This window comes from Myxocyprinus asiaticus, chromosome 42 (assembly GCF_019703515.2).
Source record: "Myxocyprinus asiaticus isolate MX2 ecotype Aquarium Trade chromosome 42, UBuf_Myxa_2, whole genome shotgun sequence".
NCBI classification, from domain to species: domain Eukaryota; kingdom Metazoa; phylum Chordata; class Actinopteri; order Cypriniformes; family Catostomidae; genus Myxocyprinus; species Myxocyprinus asiaticus.
Genome location: NC_059385.1, coordinates 6,481,150 through 6,487,178, shown reverse-complemented (window position 1 = coordinate 6,487,178; position 6,029 = coordinate 6,481,150).

The following is a 6,029-nucleotide window of genomic DNA, read 5'->3' as shown; positions in this document are numbered from 1 at the left end:
TCAGTAAGATCAAACAATGTATGAATACAATCACTGAGTCATAAAGACAAGTACAGGTGAAGGAAGAAAAAAAATTGGTATAAACCAACCAAAATGTATACATAAGATAAAGGAGACATATAATCGAAAAGATTATATTATATTAAAGAAAATATTTTTAACATATAAAAGATGTATTTTTTAAGTCAGGTGTCAGGAAAATTCTAATTTCACCATATAAGAAAGGGTATACAATTTTTATTAATAACGCATATTAACTCTTATTGCTAAAACTGTGTAGGATGTGGTTAGTGTTTACAGACCTGCCACATTTAAGGAACTTAAAGTTCCTTACTCAAACTGCAATTTCTGCTTTTTGTTTTTACCAACATTATGCAACAAATGCTGTCGATTCAGTTCACTTGTACTGAACCTGCACTGTAAAAACTATCTTGTTGTTTCAACTTAAAAAAAGTAAGTATTCATGCTGCCTTGAAATTTAAAGTTGTGTCAACTTAAGAGGGAAAGTTGTTTAAACAGAACAGAAAGTTGGCCTCAACAATAGGATTTATTGCTTAAATGAGCTTAATGTCTTTATAAGTAAACTTGACTTTCTTAGTTCAGTCAACTTAATTCTAATTCAATCCAAAAATGAATATAGAAGATCAACTACTAAGCTAATAATTTAGAATAAATGATAACCATTGAAGCTGATATGGCTAGCTCATTGTCAGAGGTAAAAGAAACTGCTATATTTAAGTAAACATCCAGTTGATGATCAGAATCAGAAACATAACATTTATTTTAGTTGTGCATAATGGTTCCCCTAATGTTCTCCTGACATTACCATAACCTTGAAATTCCAAGAACCTTATTGAAGCCTTAATGCAACATTACATCAGTCCAATGCTGTGAAGTCATATTACGTTTTTTAAAATTATCTGGGAAAAGCGCTAAATGGTCATGGACCTTGTAAGTCAGGGTAACCTGCTAGAAATTAGATCAATGCTCTGCCTCAAGACTTTAGCAAGACACACATTGGTCAGCTGTTCCAAACAGGTCAAATGGAGGTTGCTTTTAAGATCATTGACTGGATAGACACACCCAGGCCTAATTACTGCCAGCCCTGTTCAATCAAATCAACACCTAAATAGAACTTTTTCAGCATCATGAAGTTGGCTAAAAGATCTCACCCAGTAGCACACTATGCCAAGGTCGAAAGAAATTCCAGAAATGATGAGCAAATAGGTGATTGAAATATATCAGTCTGGGAAGGGTTACAAAGCTATTTCAAAGGCTCTGGGACTCCAAAGAATCACAGTAAGAGCCATTATTTCCAAATGGAGAACACTTGGAACAATAATGAACTTTCCCAGAAGAGGCAGACCTTCAAAAATTCCTCCAAGAGCACAGCGACAACTCATCCAGGAAGTCACACACACACAAAAAAAGGCAAGGACAACATCCAAGGAACTGCATGCCTCTCTTGCATCAATAAAGGTCACTGTTCATGACTCCACTACCAGAAACACACTGGCCGTAAACAGCATCCATGGAAGTGTGGCGAGGCGAAAACCACTGCTAACCCAGAAGAACATTAAGGCTCGTCTGAATTTTGCCAAAACACACCTTGATGATCCTCAAACCTTTTGGGAGAATGTTCTGTAGCGGACTGATGAGTCGAAAGTGGAACTGTTTGGAAGACAGGGGTTCTGTTACATCTGGTGTAAATCAAACACAGAATTCCACAAAAAGAACATCATGCCTACGGTCAAGCATGGTGGTGGTAGTGTGATGGTGTACAGATGCTTTGCTGCTTCAGCACCAGCACGACTTGCAATAATTGAGGGAAACATGAATTCTGCTCTCTACCAGAAAATCCTGAAGGAGAACGTCCGGTAAGGCTGCCTTTGTTTTATGTTATATCTCGTTTGAAGATCTAAAACAATTTAGTATGAAAAATACAAGAAATCAAAATACTTTTTCACAGCACTTTTTTTTATTATTTATTTATTTATTTATTTTTAAAGGATTGTACCAGCTTTGATTACCCTCCATTTGTGATTGGTCTTTTTATACTAACTGCTGCTGTCAGTACAAGTGAGTTAGTGTTAAGATTGATCCAGTGAGACAATTGTGTTAAGACACAAAGTTGTTCTGACATGGATGATACTCTGGGTATCATCGAAGAAGAGGGATCATTTGCTAAGATTATGTCTTTTAACTCCGAGCACTTCCAAATTCATTTTAAAACCACCACCTGATTCTTCTGTTTTTGCCAACTTGAAATAGCTAGGTAAATGAATTGTGAAAACATTCAAAGTTTTTGAAACTTGGAGAGAAAAACGTTCAAGAGGCATAAAGTTCCGGGTCACTTGCTAGAATCTATCAATGTACACCTTAAAAATTCTCCAAAAAAACTCACTTGCCAGATGCCCCAGGCCATAAAATTCTTCCATTACAAGAACACTGCCTGCAGAGATCTGAAATGTGTTAACCTGTTTCTAAATGAAGACTTTCGAATCCGCCAACAAAGGATGTACAATAAGGATGGAAAACAGCATTCTGTAGTAGAACATCTCTTTATTGTGCTCCTAAGATCTTGTAATGTGTCCCTTGTGATGACTTCAGTAATAAGATGCTCAAATTTCAGGAGGAGCACAGAATCAGCCTCTCTCTAAAATGGTTCTTGATCTTCAGATTTCTCAATCTCAATATTTTAATTTTTTATGTCTAACATTTTTATTTATTAAAACACAGAAAAACAAAACATAATTATAAATGCACAATCAACTTTTAACACCCACTACCCCCCTCGTCCTCCCCAACCCCACCCCTTAACAAACATCCCTGTGGTCTTAGATGAACGCATATAAAAGAATACAAAAACCAAACAACTAAGAGGAAAAAAAGCAAAATAAATAAATAAATAAAATACATAAAAATATATTTAAAAAAAATCACACACTGACAATTACTCCTCTCTCTCTCTCTCCACTATTCCACCCAAGAACCCTCCAAGAATGCTAAATATCCACCCCATTTTCTTACAAACAAATCTGTATTCCCTAGTTTTCTATAAGACCCCTCTTCTAAGGCTGCCACTCTCCGAGCACCACTCCTTAAACGAGGGTGCTCCAACCGACTTCCAACCCCTCAATCACCTGCCTGGTGACCATAACACAGGTTAGGACCCAATCCTCCACATGTTTATTCACCACATTGATTTCTGCCCCATCTCCCAAAATACAGAGTCTGGGGCAAAACAAAACCTGAGTGCCCAAGACATCACATACAAAATTCTGAATTCTCAACCAAAACTGTTGGATCTTAACGCACCCCCAAAAAACACGGGTTATATCTCCATCCTCTGATTGACATCGCCAGCAGGTAGGTGTGTCTTTAAGACCAAGCCTATACAGTCTAGAGGGGGTCCAGTAGAATCTATGGAAAAATCTTGAACTGAATAAGTTGAACCCTTGCATCTCTAGATACAGACTTTACATTTTTTAGAATCCTATCCCACACTCCTTCCTCCAATACCAAATTTAAATCTTTCTCCCATAATCTCTTCAGAGAAGTTGAAGCTCCGTCCCCCAGACTCTGAATTAGCAGGGAATAATACACTGATGCCTCATGACCTTTTCCAAAAGCAGTAATCACCTCTCCCAAAGCATCTGCCGCTTTAGGGGGGTGTGTGCTATTCCCAAAAACAGTACAGAGCAGGTGGCGCAGCTGTAAATACCTATAAAACTGAGATCTGGGAATTCCAAAATGATGACCCAAATTCTCAAAAGATCTCAACACTCCACTCTCATACAGGTCGCCGAGTGTAGTAACCCCCCTCACAATCCACTCTGACCAATAGAAAGGGGACTTGTTGATGCATCATTTGGGGTTCAGCCATATGCTTGAGGCAACATTTAAATGTCCAAATTAAACACTGGCCACTCTTGTCCAAATCACATGCAATTGTGAAATAACAAGGTGTGACTTAACTTCTCTGATTCTTTTGACAGGCTTTGCAGTGGCGAAATAGGGGCAAGGACTTCCTGTTCAATAGAAAACCAGGGAGGGGCTCTCTCAGGTGGAAGCGACCAATGGGCCAAATGTCTGAGACTGAATGCGTAATAATAAAACAAAATCTTGGGTAGGCCTAGCCCACCTTTGTCAATTGGCCTATGTAATTTATTGAAATGTAGTCTGGGACGTTTACCATTCCAAAGGAAGGACTTCGCTATGCTATCAAATTGCTTGAAATAAGAGAGGGGGACATCTACAGGGAGAGATTATAACAGGTAGTTAAATTTTGGAATACAATTCATTTTAATAACATTAACCTTCCCTATCATCGATAAATATAATGAAGCCCACCTGCCCACTTCACTCAAAAGCCTTTTTATTAAAGGGTCAAAATTAACTAAATCATGGTACAAATATACATGGTATATTTGTACTATGTCACCTAACAGAACCATTTAAAATGAACCAGTGAAGGCAAATAGAGAATTGAGAAGGTTGAGAGAGAAAAAAATAAATAAATAAAAAACTGTATAGGAAATGGTGATCAGCTACAGCACATAAAATATACTATCTCTCTTATAAATTAATATTAAATTTTAAGCAACAAAAACAACAATATTGGTAAAAAAAAAAAAAAAGGTTAAAGGACATTTCTCAATGGCCAGCCCATTATACAATGACTATAACAATGAGCTCTGTAAGGAAATTAATCAGTATTAATATACTGTATAAGATATAATATTGTCTTACCTCTATATATTGATCTTCATCAAGAATCTTTCTTTTTAGTTTCTTAGGCTTTTCCACAGGCTGCCTAACAGCGACTGTACTGACATCAGACTTCACACACAAAGCTTTCCCTTTGTCCGTCATATTTGATATTTGAAAAAAGTTAATTGAAAGACCAATTACGCAAGATGTTGTTTAGGTTAGCCATTCAGCTAAGTGTTCCATATCTTATTAAATCCCATTTAAAACAAAATTACTTATTTAACCACCTATATTGACAAAAGTTCTTTGTTTCATACAGATAAATGTTACTGTTAACGCTTAGTAGCGAATAATTAACGAAATAGACATTTTAATCCATAATAACAACAACAGCTAATTCTGAACATCCGCTTCTTCATCGTCTCATTTACGCTGAACAATAAATCAGAGTGATTGACATTCTAGCTGCCAGTCTGTCCAGATACTCAGGTGACATTTCACCCCACACTTCCTGTAGCACTTGTCTTGTCGGGCACTTCTCACGCACCTTACAGTCTAGCTGATCCCACAAAAGCTCAATGGGGTTAAGATCCATAACACTCTTTTCCAATCATCTGTTGTCCAATGTCTGTGTTTCTTTGCCCACTCTAACCTTTTCTTTTTGTTTTTCTGTTTCAAAAGTGGCTTTTCCTTTGCAATTCGTCCCATAAGGCCTGCACCCCTGAGTCTTCTCTTTACTGTTGTACATGAAACTGGTGTTGAGCGGGTAGAATTCAATGAAGCTGTCAGCTGAGGACATGTGAGGTGTCTATTTCTCAAACTAGAGACTCTGATGTACTTATCCTCTTGTTTAGTTGTACATCTGGCATTCCACATCTCTTTCTGAAAACTGTAGTGTACACCTTTGTATGAAATCTTCAAGTATTGTATAGCCATCATTCCTCAAAACAATGATTGACGAGTTTCTAGAGAAAGCTGTTTCTTTTTTGCCATTTTTGACTTAATATTGACCTTGAGACATGCCAGTCTATTGCATACTGTGGCAAATCAAAAACAAACACAAAGACAATGTTAAGCTTCATTTAACGAACCAAATAGCTTTCAACTGTGTTTGATATAATGGCAAGTGATTTTTCTAGTACCAAATTAGAAATTTAGCATGATTACTCAAGGATAAGGTGTTGGAGTGATGGCTGCTGGAAATGGGGCCTGTCTAGATTTGATCAAAAACTTGACTTTTTTCAAATAGTGATGGTGCTGTTTTTTACATCAGTAATGTCCTGACTATACTTTGTGATCCACTGAATGCCACTTTG